The following is a 20594-nucleotide window of genomic DNA, read 5'->3' on the forward strand; positions in this document are numbered from 1 at the left end:
TTGCAAATAGAACTACCTTATGACCCAGCAATCCCACTTCTGGGCATACACACCGAGGAAACCAGAATTGAAAGAGACACATGTACCCCAATGTTCATCGCAGCACTGTTTATAATAGCCAGGACATGGAAACAACCTAGATGTCCATCAGCAGATGAACGGATAAGAAAGCTGTGGTACATATACACAATGGAGTATTACTCAGCCATTAAAAAGAATTCATTTGAATCAGTTCTGATGAGATGGATGAAACTGGAGCCGATTATACAGAGTGAAGTAAGCCAGAAAGAAAAACACCAATACAGTATACTAACACATATATATGGAATTTAGGAAGATGGCAATGACGACCCTGTATGCAAGACAGGGAAAGAGACACAGATGTGTATAACGGACTTTTGGATTCAGAGGGAGAGGGAGAGGGTGGGATGATTTGGGAGAATCACATTCTAACATGTATACTATCATGTGAATTGAATCGCCAGTCTATGTCTGACGCAGGATGCAGCATGCTTGGGGCTGGTGCATGGGGATGACCCAGAAAGATGTTATGGGGAGGGAGGTGGGAGGGGGGATCATGTTTGGGAATGCATGTAAGAATTAAAGATTTTAAAATTTAAAAAATAAAAAACTAAAATTAAAAAAAAAAGAGGAAAAAAAATAAAAATAAAATTTGAAACAAAGAATATGAATCCCTAGTGCTAGAGGTCAGAGAAATGTTTACTTTGGGGAGCAGAGAGTGGCCAGGAAGGAACATGGAGATTTCAAAGCTACTTGATGGTGGAGAGATGGAGCAAGTACAATTTCAGTTACAAGTCAAGCAAGACTTTATTTGCTTGGGCTCCAAAATAACTGTGGATGGTTACTGAGGCCATGAAATTAAAAGACGCTCACTCCTTGGAAGAAACGCTGTGACAAAACTAGAGAGCATAGTAAAAGACAGAGACATTACTTTGCCAACTAATGTCCATAAAGTCAAAGCTATGGTTTTCCCAGTAGTCAGATAAAGATGTAAGCACTGGACCATAAAGAAGACTGAGTGCTGAAGAACTGATTTTTTTTTGAACTGTGGTACTGGAAAATAGAGAAGAATCTTGAGAGTCCCTTAGACTGCTAAGAGATCCAACCAGTCAATCCTAAGAGAAATCAACCCTGAATATTCAGTGGAAGAACTGATGCTGAAGCTCTAATATTTTGGCCTCCTGATGGGAAGAGTCAACCCATTGGGGGAAAACAACAACAACAACAACTTGATGCTGGGGAAATGTTGAAGACAGGAGAAGCGGTGACAGAGGATGAGATGGTTGGATGGCATCAGCAACCCGACGGAATGAGTTTGAGCAAGCTTTAGGTGATAGTGATTGACAGGGAAGTCTGGCGTGCTGAAGTTCATATGGTCACAGGGGGTCCGAAATGACTGAGCAACTGAACAACAAAAGCTAGGTCGGGTCTTTATGTAGAGCTGGCTGAACATTAATAGGGCTTTTGTGAATTTCTGGAGCTGGGGAGAACATAATTATTACTCAAATCCCTTGCTGAGACACATCGGCAATGCTTTGTGTTGGTAGTCAATCATCTTTGTAGTTTTTCTGGGTGGCACTTGGGAGTTCCTCACAATGATGGATGCTGTCTCTCTCAGTCCCAGCTGAACTAAAGTTCAGATCATGACCTCTGTTTCAGGAGGCAATCCTGAACAATTGCTCTGGCTTTTTGAATGAATGATGATACTTGGTTTTGTGCTCTCTCTTTTCCTTCAGCTTCAGAAACTGTAGCCAGTGCTTGGTACATGTAAAGACCCTCCTGTTCCAGTGCCTCCAAGAGTGATTTACGAAGGATGTCACCAGTTTGAGAATTTTGAGGCAAAACAGACAAAGCAAATTGTTCATGTTTGCATGCCACATTCTAAAATGTGCCTCTACGTTGCCACATGCAGAAGATCTGTAATTGAAAATGCAGCACACATAGGGCATTTCACCAGGTTCGTGACTGTCCTTCATGTGCTGTAAGAGAACCTGATCTGTTTTGATGGACAATTCATAAATCTTACAGACCGTGGAGGGCTCCTGGGAACTGTGGACACTTTCAGTGTGACACTGCAGCTGGAAGGGGGTGGGAAACAAGCGATGGCAGTGCTGGCAGGTAGAGTGCATTCCCAGCTGTCACCCTTCTGCTTCTCAAGCTTCAGATGGTTCCTCACGTGGATCATAACCTTGACATTTTTCAGAGCTCTCAAGCAGCTGAGGCATTTAAAGGCTATGCGAGTCTCCTCTTCTGGCTGCCCATTTCTTATATGCTGCCCATAGTAAAAGTCATCAAGTAACATGATCAGATATCTTTTCATGGGATCAACAGTCTTGCTCTGACATGCTGGAGTCCAAAAGTCTGTTTTCTCCAGCCCTTCCAAACTACATGTTCTGTCTGGATCCATAAGACTGAAGCAGGCCCGGTCATTTGCATGAGTCTGTGAAAATGAGGCCCCACCTTGAACATGGCCCGGTGAGGTCGGGAGGTCTTTCAAGGTCATAATTGTGTTCTTTGTAGGACAGAATCCTGGAGGGGCCATGGTGCAGGCTGGTCCCCCTGGGATTCCATTGCTGAGTTTAGGTCTTTCTGTTAACATTTACATCTGAAGTGGGACATTGCTTTGAATTAAGATGACTTTCATCCCTGCCTCCTAATGAGAGAACACCTCCAAATAGACAATGAGGCCACAGAGAGAGCAATTCTGAATTGTGAAGCAGAGCTGGCAGAGAGCTCGTCTATAATCAGGTTTAGACGAAGGCTCAAACATAACATGACTGTCTCTTCCTTCACATTCGGACTGAAAAGTTGGTGAGATGATCAGTGGCTCTGATGCTGGGTTCCTGAGATTTTTAGGTTGCTACCTGCAGGAGGGATCTGGACTCACGTGGCCCTTCTTTGCTCTGGAAGATGAGTCCCTGGTCACTCTGTTTAAAACGTTAGAAATAACTGGCTTTGAACGTGAACTCACTCTGACAAAGAGGGCTTCAGCATCCTCACTGACGTGCTCCACTCCAACAAAGATGACCTCGGCATAGTCATCATCCTCATCTCTGGATTTGGACCCGCTGGTCTTTTACTTGGCTTGTGATGGTGCTTGTGCTTCCTCACATGGGAAGAGATGGGCCATTTTATAGTACTTTTGGCTTCAAGTGGCCCCTTCTTCTAGTGCTTTTTCTACCTAAAGGCAACCGCAGGACAAGGTCATCCCCTCTGATCTCAGGTGTCACTCTCTGTGGTTTCAGTTAACCTTCAGTTGTTCACTGAAAATATTAAATGGAAGAGTCCAGAAATAAATAACTCACAAGTTCTAAATTGCATGTAATTTTGAGCAGTGTGACTGGAATCTCACACCATCCTGCAACCTCCTGCCCAGATGTAATTTGTTCCTTAGTCCTACACATCCCACCCATTTGTCACTCGGTTACCACAATGACTGTTGAGATGTCACAGGGCTTGTGATCAAGTCACCCTTATTTTATTCAATAGTGGTCCCAAAGCATAAGTGGAGTGTTGTTGGCCATTTAGATATGTCAGAGGGAATCCATTAAGTGCTACCTTAAAGTGAAAAGATGATAGTTCTCAATTTGATATAAAAAGAGAAATAATTGTATACTGAGGTTGCTAAGATCTAAGGTTAATGTGAAGAAGAGAAAATAAATCTGGGTTAGTTCAGCTGTCAAACCTCAAAATGCAAAAGTTATGGCCACAGAGCATAGTAAGTGCCTAGTTTGGGTGGGAAAAAAGCCCACTAAATTAATAGAGTAATATATATATATTTTTTTACTTTAGAGACTACATTCACAAAACTTTATAAAAGTATATTGTTATAACTGTTCTGTTATTCTTACACCTTCCCTGGTGGCTCAGATGAAAAAGTGTCTGCTTATAATTTGGGAGATCCAGGTTTGATCCCTGGGTCAGAAAGATCCTCTGGAGAAGGAAATGGGAACCCACTTCAGAATTGTTCCCTGGGAAATCCTATGGACAGAGGAGGGTGGTAAACTGCAGTCCATGGGGTTGCAAACAGTCGAACATGACTGAGAGCCTTCACTTTCACTTTCCTGTTATTATTAGTTAGTTGCCAATCTCTTACTGTGCTTTTGCAAAATAAACTGCATCACAGGTATGTTTGTATAGAAAAATCGTTGTGTATATAGGGTTTGATAATATACGAGGCTAGAGATGTCCGCTGGGGGACTTGGAACTTATTCTCTGCAGATGAGTGGTGATGATTCTATTTCTTTCAAAAGACAAAATTAGTACCTGATTTAATCATCATATGGAACATTGAGATAACTATTCACACCCTTATTTTATGCATAAGGAAACATCTCAAATTCGTTTAAATGACACGACAGTTTTAAATTTACTTCTCCAGCCCCCACTTTTGCCTTGTTTCCCCATGGTGACCCCACTGCTCCTGTTAATCTCTAAAGGAGAGCTCCTGGGCACCATTTTGCTTATAGATCTCCAATCTCAATCAGAAATGCTGAACAACATAAAATGTCCAAAAAAGCCTCCAGCTGTCCCTAGGGGGTACCCCTCACTCCCTCCAGTCTGTGAGTCCAGAAGGCACCAGACTCTATACATGGATCCAAAAAAAATTATATATATATATAAAATTGTAAATATATATATAAATTATATAATATATATTATTTATATTATTTATTATATATATATTTATATATAATATAATATATTATATTATAATATATTGTAATATAATATATTATAATTATATATATATATATATATACACACACACACACACACACACATATATATATATATATATATATATATATAATCCAGAAAGTTCTAATAGCAAAACTTGAACCTGCCTCATACTGGCAACCATATATAAATATATTGCATTTACACTGTATTGAAACTATTTACATAGCATCAACATTGTATTAGGTATTATAAGGAATGTGAAGATGATTTTAAGTATGCAGGAGCATCCCCTTTAGTTACATGCAAAGATTACACCATTTTATATAAGGGACTTGAGCATCCATGGATTTTGGTATCTGCGGGTGAAGGGTTCCCAACTCAATCTCCCAAGGGTACCAAGGAGAGAGGACGGAGTCTTCTCAGGACTTCTGCCATTCCCCCTGCCTTGGATGCTATCTCAAGTACCACCACCCAGCTCCAAACGTGCCTCAGTCCACAGTTTCTCTGCCAGGCTTCCCTAACCATGATGTCAGAAATCATAGCCTCCCCCAACTCACACACCATATTCACCTCCAGAGCTATTGGGTTGCTGTATTTTTGTTTCTATAATATGTGGCATCTGTCCGTGTTACATATCTGCTGCAAAAATAAACAGTAAGTGTTATTAATGCAATCATTTATCTGTACCACACGCTCGACCCGTTAATTCCTGGCTCCGCAAGTATTTCCACTTGATCTTAGCCAAAAGGCTGAGAATCTATTTCTCCAAGCATGTCATGAAATCCAAATCTTAATGATTTAAAACTATCATGCAAGGGAGAAAGTCAGCCAGTATGTAGCTGGATGCTGATGGGGGCAATGGCGGTCATTGAGATAAAAGATTTGTAACAAAATTTGTCTCCATATAATAAATTTTTTGATAGCTTCCATGTCATCAACACGTTTCACTGACATTAAGGGACATTCTAAAGTTTACATTTGACCATGTGTGATACCAGATCACATTTCATCAGTAGCATATCATAGTTTGTCTGGCTGTGCGTAAATGGTGGCCCTAGCAGTAAAGGACCCTCCTGCCAATGCAGACGATGTAAGAGACACAGGTTCCATCTCTGGGTTAAAAAGACCCCCTGGAAGAGGGCATGGCAACCCACTCCAGTATTCCTGCCTGAAGAATCCTATGGGGAGAGGAGCCTGGTGGCCTGCAGTCCATAGGGTTGCAAAGAGTTGAACATGTGAAGCAACTGAGCACACACACATACATATGTATATAAATATATATTTGATAGTGTTATGGAACATAATGCTATGGAACTTCCTTGGTGATCCAGTATTTAAGACTCCTCACTTCCACACAAGGGGGCATGGGTTTAATCTTTGGTCAGGTATCTATGATCCCAAATTCCACAGGCTATGGCAAAAAAAAAAAAAAAAAAAAAGAAAAGAAAAGAAAAAGGAAGAAAGAAAAATGTTGTATCTTACACCTGATGTCATCTTAGATTTAATGAAAATTTATATTTTTCACAGGCAAAATCCAGGCTACTAAATTCATGTCACAAGTCACTAATGGGATGCTAGCTGAATTATACAGGCAAATGGCTTAGACAGGGATTGACAAATTGGCTTGCCTCCTGTTTGTTTTTTTCTACCAAACAGCAAGCTAAGAATGATTTTTATGTTTTAGTGTGTGTGTGTGTGTTTTAACTTTTAAAAATATGTTCAATATTTTTACATTTTTTTTTAATTTGGGGGGAAACAAAGGAATGTTTGTGACATGGGAAAATTATATGAGATGTAAATTTCAGTGACACAAATAATGTTTTATTGGAACACAGCTGTGCTCATTTGCAGCTGCCTGAGGCTGTTTCACACTGCTAGAGACCGCATGGCTCTTAATGCCTGGTTACTCTATAATCCTTTACAGAGAAATTTTGCAGACTCATGGCTACAGAGAACAAAATGAAGAATTCCAAACCCCATGGCTCACCAGCTCCTGAAGTCCAGTTGACACAGTGCAGCTAAACATTTCCCACTCTGAGCCCAAGTGGTGAGTGAAGCTGAGTGTCTTTTTCTCCACTTCCCAGAGAGATTTCTCTGGAAATACCAACACCACTTCCTGTGTCCTGTGTCCATGGAACTCCTACTTGACTCTCCAAAAGCCTTTTCTCAGTGAGGCTGGATCAGCAGATTCCAAGCCTTTTAAAACCTATTCTAGAGGTGGTCCTAAGATGGCAGAGGAATAGGAGGATGGGGAGACCACTTTCTCCCTCACAAATTCATCAAAAGAACATTTCAATGCTGAGGAAATTCCACAAAACAACTTCTGAATTCTGGCAGAGGACACCAGGAATCCAGAAAAGCGGATCATTATCTTCAAAAATAGGTAGGAAAAATATAAAAGACAAAAAAAGAGACAAAGGAGGTAGGGAGGGAGCTCTGTCCTGGGAAGGAAGTTCCATCCCAGGAAGGGAATCTTAGAGGTTCCCAAACACCAGGAAACACTCTTGCTGCTGAGTCTGTGGTGAGCCTTGGAAGCACAGAGGACAACATAACAGGAAGGAAAAATAAATAAATAATGAAAACCAACAGATTATGAGCCCAACAGTAACTCCCCCAGCAGAGAAGCAGCACAGACACCTGCATCTGCCACTAGCAAGTGGGGGATGGGCAGGGAGGCATGGGAGGCATGGGCTGCAATTCTTTTAAGAATCAGGCCAGAACGCCCAAACTAACTTGGGCTAGCAAACCAGATTGTGGGATAGCTACTACCCGAAAAGCACGAACATAAGAGACTGCCAGGACCGCACACAGAACAAAGGACGGAACAGAAATAATTGGCTGCAGATCATCTACCTCTGGTGACAAACAGCCAGAGCCGTAAGGGCTGGAAGGAGGCAATCACAGCCCAAGAGAGTGTACCTACCAAAATGCAAGCAGGCTTCTTTGCTAACTGGAAGGTTAAGACTTCTGGAGGTTCTGGACAGTCATCATCTGCCTGAGAAGGGACACCAGGGTTACACTGAGAAAACTGAGCAGCAGAAATGGGAAAGGGGATAAGTCGCAACAACCGTGCTCACCAAACATCTGTGCTACTCGGACCTGGGAGGCCCAACCGAATCTGCACCTCTGAGGGCTACCTGAGCGCTGAGCCTGAGCGGCTTAGACTGGGGAGGTGCATGCATCCTAGGGCCAGACTCAGACGGTTCCCAGTGGAGCAATGTAGAGCCTGAGTGGTGTGAGCTGTGAGCAGGGGCAGGCCCAGCAGGGCTGAGATACTTCGAGCACACACCAGTGTTATTTGTTTGCAGCATCCCTCTCTCCCAACAGCGTGACTGAACAAGTGAGCCTAAACAAATAATAGTGTCCACCCCCCACCCCCCACCCCCCACCCCGCATCCCACCAACTGTGTCAGGGTGGAAATCAGACACTGAAGAGACCAGAGAAAGGGCCAGATATATCTTTACTATTTTTATGATCATTCCTTTTTGTTGTTGTTGTTGATGTTGTGTGATAGTTTTTTTTTTCTATTCTTTTTCTTATTTTTAAGATTTTAAGGTCCTCTATTTCTCCTTTATTATTGTTTTTTAATTTTTATAACCTATTATTACTTAAAAAAAAGACCCTATTTTTAAATCAAAGGATGTATATAGACTTTTTGTGGTTGTTGTTGTTTTTAAATAATTCTTGTGGCTTTTTTTTTTCTTTTCTTTAATATTGTACTTTTGAAAATCCAACCTCTACTCTATATTTTTAAGCTTTGCTTTTTGGTATTTATTGTCAATTTTTTACCTTTAAAAACCCAATCTTCAGTACCCAATTTTACCTGAGAGCAAGATTACTGGTTTGACCACGTTCTCCTCCTTTGGACTCTCCTTTTTCTCCACCAGAGGGCCTCTTCTCTTCCCTCCCCCTTCTCTTCTCTACCCAACTCTGAATCCCTGTGTGTTCCAGACGGTGCAGAACATTTAGGGAACTGGTTACTGGCCGGATCTGTCTCTCTCCTTTTCATTACCATCTTTTATCCTCATGGCCACCTCTGTCTACTTCTTCCCTCTACTCTTCCCTGTATAACTCCGTGAACATCTCTGAGCGGTCCAGACTGTGGAGCACACATAAGGAAGTGATTACTGGCTAGCTTGATCTCTCTTCTTTTGATCCTACCTCATCTCATTCCAGTCACCTCTAACTACCCCCTTCCTCTTCTCTTCTCCATGTAACTCAGTGAAACTCTCTGGGTGTCCCTCAGTGTGAAGAAACTTTTCATCTTTAACCTAGATGTTTTATCATTGGTGCTGTGTAGATGGAGAAGTCTTGAGGCTACTATAAAAATAAAACTGAAAACCAGAAGCCGGAGGCTTATGTCCAAATCCTGAGAACATCAGAGAACTCCTGAATCCAGGGAACATTATTCAATAGGAGCTCATCAGACACCTCCATACCAACACTGAAACGAAGGGCCAACAAGTTCCAGAGCAAGACATATTACACAAATTCTCCAGCAACACAGGAACATACCCCTGAGCTTCAATATACAGGCAGCTCAACGTTACTCCAAAGCCATTGACATCTCATAACTCATTACTGGTCACTTCATTGCACTCCAGAGAGAAGAAATCCAGCTCCACCCAAACTCAAACACAAGCCCCTCCCTAACCAAGAAACCTTGACAAGCCACTGATACAACCCCACCCACAATGAGGAAACTCCATAATGAAGAGAACTGCACACATTCCCAGAATATAGAAAGGCCACTCCAAACACAGCAATATAACCAAGATGAAGAGACAGAGGAATACCCAGCAGGTAAAGGAACAGGAGAAATGCCCACCAAACCAAAAAAATAAAAAATAAAATAAAGGGAGAGAGAGAGAGAGAGAGAGAAAGAGAAAGAGATAGGGAATCTACCTGAGAAAGGATTCTGAATACTGATAGTGAAAATGATCTAAAATCTTGAAATCAAAATGAAATCACAGATAAATAGCCTAGAGACAAGGATTGAGAAGATGCAAGAAAGGTTTAACAAGGACCTAGAAGAAATAAAAAAGAGTCAATATATAATGAATAATGCAATAAATGAGATCAGAAACACTCTGGAGGAAACAAATAGTAGAATAACAATGGCAGAAGATAGGATTAGTGAAATAGAAGATAGAATTGTAGAAATAAATGAATCAGAGAGGAAAAAAAGAAAACCAAATTAAAATGAATGAGGGCAATCTCAGAGACCTCCAGGAAAATATGAAACTCTCCAACATTCGAATTATAGGAGTCCCAGAAGAAGAAGACAAAAAGAAAGACCATGAGAAAATCCTTGAGGAGATAAGAGTTGAAAACTTCCCTAAAATGAAGAAGGAAATAATCGCCCAAGTCCAAGAAACCCAGGGAGTTCCAAACAGGATAAACCAAAGGTGAAACACCTCAAGACACATATTAATCAAATTAACAAAGATCAAACATAAAGAATTAACAAAGATCAAACATAAAGAACAAATATTAACAGCAGCAAGGGGGGGAAACACACACACACACACACACACACAAGGGGATTCCCATGAGGATAACTGCAGATCTTTCAATAGAAACTTCAGGCCAGGAGGGAATGGTAAGACATACTTTAAGTGATGAAAGAAAATAACCTAGAGCCTAGATTATTGGACCCAGGAAGGATCTCATTCAAATATGAAGGAGAAATCAAAAGCTTTACAGAGAAGCAAAAGCTGAGAGAATTCAGCACCACCAAACCAGCTCTCCAACAAATGCTAAAGGATATTCTCTAGACAGGAAACACAAAAAGGGTGGATAAACCCTAATCCAAAACAATAAAGTAAATGGCAACGGGATCATAGTTATCAATAATTACCTTAAATGTAAATGGGTTGAATACCCCAACCAAAAGACAAAGAATGGCTGAATGGATACAAAGCCAAGACCCCTATATATGCTGCCTACAAGAGACCTACCTAAAAACAAGGGACACATACAGACTGAAAATGAAGGGCTGGAAAAAGATATTCCATGCAAATAGCGACCAAAAGAAAGCAGGAGTAGCAACACTCATATCCGATAATATAGGCTTTAAAACAAAGGCTGTGAAAAGAGACAAAGAAGGCCACTACATAATGATCAAAGGATCAATTCAAGAAGAAGATATAACAATTATAAATACATATGCACCCAACATAGGAGCACCGCAATATGTAAGGCAAATGCTAACAAGTATGAAAGAGGAAATTAACAAAACCCAATAATAGTGGGAGACTTTAATACCCCACTCACACCTATGAACAGATCAACTAAACAGAGCATTAACAAAGAAACACAAACTTTAAATGACACAATAGGCCAGTTAGACTTAATTGATGTCTATAGAACATTTTACCCCAAAACAATGAATTTCACCTTTTTCTCAAGTGCTCACGGAAACTTCTCCAGGATAGATCACATCCTGGGCCATAAATTTAACCTTGATAAATTAAAAAAAAAAAAAAAAAAAAAACTGAAATCATTCCAAGCGTCTTTCTGACCATAATGCATTAAGATTAGATCTCAATTACAGGAGGAAAACTATTAAAAATTCCAACATATGGAGGCTGAACAATACGCTTCTGAATAACCAACACATCACAGAAGAAATCAAAACAGAAATCAAAGTATGCATAGAAAAAAATGAAAATGAAAACACAACAACCCAAAACCTGTGGGATGCTATAAAAGCAGTGCTAAGAGCAAAGTTCATAGCAATACAGGCATACCTCAACAAACAAGAAAAAAAGTCAAATAAATAATTTAACTCTACACCTAAATCAAGTAACAAAGGACGAAATGGAGAACCTCAGGGTTAGTAGAAGGAAAGAAATCTTAAAAATTAGGGCAGAAATAAATGCAAAAGAAACGAAAGAGACCATAGCAAAAATCAACAGAGCCAAAAGCTGGTTCTTTGAAAGGATAAATAAAATTGAAACGATTAGCCACACTAAGAATTAAAGATTTTAAAATCTAAAAAAATAAAAAACTAAAATTGCCAAAAAAAAACCTAAAAAAAAAAAAGAAAAAGAAACAGAGAAAAATCAAATCAATAAAATTAAATGTCAATAAAATGGAAAACGTGGAAGAAATGGACAAATTATTAGAAAAGTACAACTTTCCAAAACTGAACCAGGAAGAAATATAAACTCTTAACAGACACATCACAAGCATGGAAATTGAAACGGTAAAAAGAAATCTTCCAGCAAACAAAAGCACAGGTCCAGACAGCTTCACAACTGAATTCTACCAAAAATTTAGAGAAGAGCTAACACCTATCCTGCTCAAACTCTTCCAGAAAATTACAGAGAAAGGTAAACTTCCAAACTCATTCTATGAGGCCACCATCACCCTAATACCAAAACCTGACAAAGATGTCACAAAAAAAGAAAGCTATAGGCCGATATCACTGATGACCATAGATGCAAAAATCCTTAACAAAATTCTAACAATCAGAATCCAACAACACATTGAAAAAATCATACACCATGAAAAAGTTGGCTTTATTCCAGGAATGCAAGGATTATTCAATATCCACAAATCAATCAATGTAATTCACCACATTAACAAATTGAAAAATAAACGCCATATGATTATCTCAATAGATGCAGGGAGGCAAAATTCAACATCCATTTATGATTGAAACTCTCAAGAAAGCAGGAATAGAAGGAACATACCTCAACATAATAAAAGCTGTGTATGACAAAACCACAGCAAACATTATCCTCAATGGTGAAAAATTGAAAGCATTTCCCCTAATGTCAGGAACAAGACAAGGGTGCCGACTTTCAATGCTACTATTCAACATAGTTCTGGAAGTTTTGGCCACACCAATCAGAGCAGAAAAAGAAATAAAAGGAATCCAAATTGGAAAAGAAGAAACAAAACTCTCACTGTTTGCAGATGACATGATCCTCTACATAGAAAACCCTAAAGATTCCACCAGAAAATTACTAGAGCTAATCAATGAATATGGTAAAGTTGCAGGATATAAAATCAACACACAGAAACCCCTTGCATTCCTATACACGAATAATGAGAAAGTAGAAAAAGAAATTAAAGAAACAATTCCATTCACCATTGCAATGAAAAGAATAAAATACTTAGGAATATATCTACCTAAAGAAACTAAAGACCTATATATAGAAAACTATAAAACACTGATGAAAGAAATCAAAGAGGACACTAATAGATGGAGAAATATAGCATGTTCATGGATTGGAAGAATCAATATAGTGAAAATGAGTATACTACCCAAAGCAATTTACAAATTCAATGCAATCCCTATCAGACTACCAGCCACATTTTTCACAGAACTAGAACAAATAATTTCAAGATTTGTATGGAAATACAAAAAACCTCGAATAGCCAAAGCAACCTTGAGAAAGAAGAATAGAACGGGAGGAATCAACTTGCCTGACTTCAGGCTCTACTACAAAGCCACAGTCATCAAGACAGTATGGTACTGGCACAAAGACACAAATATAGATCAATGGAACAAAATAGAAAGCCCAGAGATAAATCCACACACATATGGACACCTTATCTTTGACAAAGGAGGCAAGAATATACAATGGAGTAAAGACAATCTCTTTAACAAGTGGTGCTGGGAAAACTGGTCAACCACTTGTAAAAGAGTGAAACTAGATCACTTTCTAACACCGCACACAAAAATAAACTCAAAATGGATTAAAGATCTAAATGTAAGACCAGAAACTATAAAACTCCTAGAGGAGAACATAGGCAAAACACTCTCAGACATAAATCACAGCAGAATCCTCTATGATCCACCTCCCAGAATACTGGAAATAAAAGCAAAAATAAACAAATGGGATCTAATTAAAATTAAAAGCTTCTGCACAACCAAGGAAAATATAAGCAAGGTGAAAAGACAGCCTTCTGAATGGGAGAAAATCATAGCAAATGAAGCAACTGACAAACAACTAATCTCAAAAATATACAAGCAACTTATGCAGCTCAATTACAGAAAAATAAACGACCCAATAAAAAAAATGGGCCAAAGAACTAAATAGACATTTCTCCAAAGAAGACATACGGATGGCTAACAAACACATGAAAAGATGCTCAACATCACTCATTATTAGAGAAATGCAAATCAAAACCACAATGAGGTACCACTTCACACCAGTCAGAATGGCTGCGATCCAAAACTCTACAAGCAATAAATGCTGGAGAGGGTGTGGAGAAAAGGGAACCCTCCTACACTGTTGGTGGGAATGCAAACTAGTACAGCCACTATGGAGAACAGTGTGGAGATTCCTTAAAAAATTGCAAATAGAACTACCTTATGACCCAGCAATCCCACTTCTGGGCATACACACCGAGGAAACCAGAATTGAAAGAGACACATGTACCCCAATGTTCATCGCAGCACTGTTTATAATAGCCAGGACATGGAAACAACCTAGATGTCCATCAGCAGATGAATGGATAAGAAAGCTGTGGTACATATACACAATGGAGTATTACTCAGCCATTAAAAAGAATTCATTTGAATCAGTTCTGATGAGATGGATGAAACTGGAGCCGATTATACAGAGTGAAGCAAGCCAGAAAGAAAAACACCAATACAGTATACTAACACATATATATGGAATTTAGGAAGATGGCAATGACGACCCTGTATGCAAGACAGGGAAAGAGACACAGATGTGTATAACGGACTTTTGGACTCAGAGGGAGAGGGAGAGGGTGGGATGATTTGGGAGAATGACATTCTAACATGTATACTATCATGTGAATTGAATCGCCAGTCTATGTCTGACGCAGGATGCAGCATGCTTGGGGCTGGTGCATGGGGATGACCCAGAAAGATGTTATGGGGAGGGAGGTGGGAGGGGGGATCATGTTTGGGAATGCATGTAAGAATTAAAGATTTTAAAATTTAAAAAATAAAAAAACTAAAATTAAAAAAAATAAAGAAACTAAAGATCTATATATATAGAAAACTATAAAACACTAATGAAAGAAATCAAAGAAGAGACTAATAGATGGAGAAATATACCATGTTCATGGATTGGAAGAATCAATATAGTGAAAATGAGTATACTACCCAAAGCAATCTATGGATTCAGTGTAATCCCTGTCAAGCTACCAGTGTTATTTTTCACAGAACTAGAACAAATAATTTCAATATTTGTATGGAAATACAAAAAAAAACTCGAATAGCCAAAGCAATCTTGAGAAAGAAAAATGGAACTAGAGGAATCATCTTGCCTGACTTCATTCAGGCTCTACTACAAAGCCACAGTCATCAAGACATATGGTACTGGCACAAAGACAGAAATATAGATCAATGGAACAAAATAGAAAGCCCAGAGATAAATCCACACACCTATGGACACCTTATCTTCGACAAAGGAGGCAAGAATATATAATAAAGTAAAGACAATCTCTTTAACAAGTGGTGCTGGGAAAACTAGTAAACCAATTGTAAAAGAATGAAACTGGATCACTTTCTAACACCACACACAAAAATAAACTCAAATAGATTAAAGATCTAAATGTAAGACCAGGAACTATAAAACTCCTAGAGGAGAACACAGGCAAAACACTCTCTGACATAAATCACAGCAGGATCCTCTATCATCCACCTCCCAGAATACTGGAAGTTAAAGCAAAAACAACAACAACAACAACAAATGGGATCTAATTAAAATTAAAAACTTCTGCACACCAAAGGAAACTATAAGCAAGGTGAAGAGATGGCCTTCTGAATGGGAGAAAATAATAGCAAATGAAGCAACTGACAAACAACTAATCTCAAAAATATACAAGCAACTTATGCTCAACTCCAGAAAAATAAACGACCCAATCAAAAAATGGGCCGAAGAACTAAATAGACAGTTCTCCAAAGAAGACATGCGGATGGCTAACAAACATGAAAAGATGCTCAACACCACTCATTATCAGTTCAGTTCTGTTCAGTTGCTCAGTCGTGTCCGACTCTTTGCGAGCCCGTGAATTGCAGCACACGAGGTCTCCCTGTCCATCACCAAGGCCTAGAGTTCACTCAGACTCATGTCCATCGAGTCAGTGATGCCATCCAGCCATCTCATCCTCTGTTGTCCCCTTCTCATCCTGCCCCCAATCCCTCCCAGCGTCAAAGTCTTTTCCAATGAGTCAACACATTACATATCAGAGAAATGCAAATCAAGACCACAATGAGGTACCATTTCACACCAATCAGAATGACTGTTATCCAAAAGTCTGCAAGCAATAAATGCTGGAGAGGGTGTGGAGAAAAGGGAAACCTCTTACACTGTTGGTGGGAATGCAAACTGTACAGCCACTATGGAGAACACTGTGGAGATTCCTTAACAAATTGCAAATAGAACTGCCTTATGACCCAGCTATCCCATTGCTTGCAATACACACCGAGGAAACCAAAATTGAAAGAGACACATGTACCTCAATGTTCATTGCAGCACTCTTTATAATAGCCAGGATACGGAAACAACCTAGATGTCCATCAGCAGATGAATGGATAAGAAAGCTGTGGTACATATACACAATGGAGTATTACTCAGCCATTAAAAAGAATACATTTGAACCAGTTCTAATGAGGTGGATGAAACTGGAGCCAATTATACAGAGTGAAGTAAGCCAGGAAGAAAAACACCAATACAGTATACTAACACATATATATGGAATTTAGAGAGATGGTAATGGTAACCCTGTATTTGAGACAGCAAAAGAGACACAGATGTATAGAATGGACTTTTGGACTCTGAGAGAGAGGGAGAGAATCGCATGATGTGGGAGAATGGCATTGAAACACATATGCTATCATGTAAGAAAAGAATCGCCAGTCTATGTTCAATACAGGATACAGGATGCTTGGGGCTGGTGCTCGGGGATGATCCAGAGAGATGATATGAGGTGGAAGGTGGGAGGGGTGTTCAGGATTGGGAACTCATGTACACCCGTGGCAGATTCACGTCAATGTATGGCAAAACCAATAGAGTATTGTAAAGTAAAATAAAGTACAAAATAATTTTTTTAAATGAAAAAAAAAAAAAATCTAATCCAATCCATAGTATCCAATCAGGTTTCTGAATCAGTTATTCCCCACAGGACCTTTCAAGTAGAAAAGTTTCTACCAAATTTCTAGAGAGAGGAAAAAAATGTGGATGGGGCTTCAGGGCCCCCTTCCAGGGGCCTTTTTCCAGGTCTCAGTGTGGTGAGAGTTCCCACTTCCCTCTCTGGCATCCAGAAGCCCACCACCTTATCTACAATTTATCTGCATCTTTAGTTATTTGTGGTTCAATAGCTTAAGGGCGGAGAAGGCAATGGCAACCCACTCCAGTACTCTTGCCTGGAAAATCCCATGGATGGAGGAGCCTGGTAGGCTGTAGTCCAAGGGGTCATGACACAACTGAATGACTTCATTTTCACTTTTCACTTTTAGGCATTGGAGAAGGAAATGACAACCCACTCCAGTGTTCTTGCTTGGAGAATCCCAGGGATGGTGGAGCCTGGTGGGTGCCATCTATGGGGTCGCACAGAGTTGGACACGACTGAAGTGACCCAGCAGCAGCAGCAGCTTAAGGGCAGGGGTAGGTGGTCAGCACAGCGACTCCAAAAGAGCTCGGGCTGATGTCAGGAACCTAAAAAGGCAGGGGTCCTCTTCAAATACCAGAAAATTCTCCAGATGCAAACAGAAAATCCCTGTTCTCTTCCAGGAGCAAGGTGGGTGGGTTGGTGGGTGGTTGTGGGATTGGGGAAGGGTGGGGAGAGTGAGGAGGGCAGGAAGCAAGCTTACTTCCAAGTAATCTGCACTTGAAAACTCAGCAGCCACTGGATTCCTGGGGTCCTCACTGTATATCATCATACTGAACCCCAGGAGCTTTTTCCAGGTAGGGGCTCATACTTTCTTAAACCACATCAGGGATGTCAGGTCACAGCCTGGTCCCCATTCTTCTCCCATTGTCCCTCGCCTCCCCTCTTCTCTCTCCTTCCCCTTTGCACCACACAGATTCTACCTCAAACTTTCCCTCCACTGTCTTTACAGCCCTCTGAACACAGATTCTTAAGGGGAGGAAGTGTTTCAGAGAAGAAATATATGTATTTCCAATCCTTATAAGGTACCAGAGTCACTGAGTTAGAACAAAAATGAAGTTCACTAATGAACGTGATCTCAAGTGCTGTGACCAGATATAACATTAAAAATACCTTTCTTATCAAATCAACATGTGTTCACCTGAAATTTACACAATATATGTCTATTATATCTCAATGAAGCAGGAAAAAAAAAAAAGAACCTGACCATTAGAGATAACTAGTTTTGCAATCTTTTAAGATGGTTGATGATGAGTGCTCTGCCTAGTTGCTCAGTTTTGTCTGACTCTTTGCGACCCTACGGGCTGTAGCCATCCAGGCTCCTCTGTCTATGGAATTCTCCACGCAAAAATACTGAAGTGGGCTGCCATGTCCTTCTCAAATTTTAGTGAATACCAAAACCCAAGGCTAGAGACTTCCCTGTGTTATGCCCAAGTCACGAAATCTCCCAATGACCACCAGGGAGCTGATATCCAATGCAAAAGCATGAGAGTTTTTATTACCAAGCTCAAGCTGGGGCTCCGACCGTTACTGATGCAGAGGCTAAGGAGAGGAGCCTCAAATTCTGGGTTACATTACTTATATAGTGTATTCTCCTGCGAAAAAAATTTGAAAAATGGGAGTTTCCAGGTTGGAAGACATCTAATTAGTTACCTTCTGTAGAAGGGTTAGGTTTTGGGTTCTGATTGGTTTTCATTTCCCTGGCTTAATTTGAAAGTCCTGAATGTAAAGCCAGGAGATCCTGATCTGGGATCTGATTGGCTCGAAAGTGGTGGGGTGAGGTTAGGGGATTTCCAAAGACTCTTTCCTCACAACTCTAAAATGGAGTCTTTTTTTTTTTTTTTTTTTTTTTTGGCAAAATAGAGTGGCTTAGGCTCTTCATTCCCCTCTTCTCAAGGACCCAGGACAGACCCAATCATGGGTCTGTGACCAGCTCTATGTTTTCTTCCGCTAAAGGGGCCATTGGCAAGGCCGTATATTGGGACCTGAGCACCATAAGCTGCACTGTGTTGATGCGGCTCTTAATGAAGGTCATTAACTTGTTCAATAAACACGGCCCGAAGGTCAGTAAAAGTAAGATCATCAGAGGCCCTGTATACCCCAGATGAGTCCTGATGTCCATCTTATGTCCCTCGGTCCTTTAGAAGGAGACCTTGACGAGTTTGCAGTGAGGGCAATTACTGGTAAATCACTTGTTCCACATGTCTAACTTGATAGGATTTACGAAAGTCATCGTGACCAGGTCCGACGGCTTGGCCACACTCCATTTCCGCCAGCCATCATTTGAAATCACTCATTCCCATGCCTTACAGTGACGACTCTGCATGCTCCCACAAGTCTATCTGGTCTCTTTTGTGCCACGGAAACGCATAGAAACCCACTTTCCACAGATAAGTGCATGCCCAGGAAATCTCCATCAGTTACTTTAGGTGGAAGAATAAGTCGTGCCACCATGTGTTTACTGGGTGCATGGCAGTCGTCTGGTTCAGCACCTCATATGTCTCTCCATTTCATAGTTTCAGGTTACTTTAAAAGGTTTGTGTGCATTTTGGTCCTGGGCCACACCTAAAGCTTTCCAGCCCAGGAGGGAGAGCACCAGGAGTAGCCGGGTAGCCTTATCTTTTTACCTACTTTTGTTGTCTTCGCAGTTTTAGCTTAAGTGGGTTAGTTTTGTCCAATTCAGCCTTCAACTGGGGAAGGAACTCTTCTCGTAAGGCGAACAAGTTCGCAGGCCGTGTATGGGTGTAGTGAACCCAAGCTGAGATGCCATCAACTTTGAGAGCATTTGGTGTCTTCAAGACAACAAGGCAGGGTCCCTTCCACCTAGGCTCTAGGGTCTCTTGTTGATGACAGCACATGTACACCCAGTCTCTAGCGCGGTAGCAGAGAGGTTCAGGTGGAGGACCTGATTCATATAGCACTTTGAGCCTCTTTCATGTGTCCCTGTGGGAGTACGTTAAGGACCGGAGACAAAAAAGCAACTTCTAATCATCTATTTCTTTTAACACTTCTGCATTTAGGTGAGGGATTATTGAGGGAGGTATCCCATACATGATTTCAAAACGGGTGAGTCCCAGTTGGTAGGGTGAGTTCTTCACTGGTACAGGGCAAAGGGGAAGAGAGCCATCCAGTCCCTGCCAGTCTCAGCAACTAGTTTCATTAATGTCTCTTTGAGCATCCTATTCATCCTTTCTACTTGACCTGAGCTCTGGGGCCTATAAGCACAGTGCAGCTTCCATCTAGCCCCCAAAGCCTGGGCTATCCCCTGGCTTACCTGAGACAAGAAGGCTGGCCCATTATCTGACCCCACCTGTGCCAGAAACCTGAACTGTGGCAAGATGTCTTCAGTCAGCTTTTTGGCCGCCACCTGTGCTGTTTCTCTCTTGGTGGGGAAGGCTTCTACCCACCCTGAGAAGGTATCTATGAACACCAACAGGTATTTGTATCCATATTTACCCAGTTTCACCTCAGTGAAGTCCACCTCCCAGTAAGCTCCTGGTCTTGTCCCCCGTTCTCTAATTCCTTGGTTGGCCGGATGAGGGACAGCATTCATGAGCTGGCATGCTTTGCAGTTTGATACGATGTCTCCTATTATTGTCCTAACATCTTTCATGGTAATCTTGGCATGTCTAATCAGGTCTTGCATCTTGTGAGTTCCCAGGTGAGTGGCACAATGCATTTTTAGTAATACTTGTTTTCCTAGTTCTTCTAGGAGGATTAGAGAGCTTTCTGCTGCTCTCCACCACCCAGCCAGCTCTTGGGCCATAGGCAGGCTTTTTATCCA

At 40.7% G+C, this 20594-nt stretch overlaps 1 pseudogene; it reads right to left on the bottom strand.

Annotated features, from left to right (window-relative positions):
• Positions 1–1519: 1519 nt before the first annotated feature.
• On the bottom strand, positions 1520–2563 carry LOC138431445 (zinc finger protein 280A-like; annotated as a pseudogene).
• Between the last annotated feature and the right edge of the window lie 18031 nt (positions 2564–20594).

Source organism: Ovis canadensis, chromosome Y (assembly GCF_042477335.2).
Source record: "Ovis canadensis isolate MfBH-ARS-UI-01 breed Bighorn chromosome Y, ARS-UI_OviCan_v2, whole genome shotgun sequence".
NCBI classification, from domain to species: domain Eukaryota; kingdom Metazoa; phylum Chordata; class Mammalia; order Artiodactyla; family Bovidae; genus Ovis; species Ovis canadensis.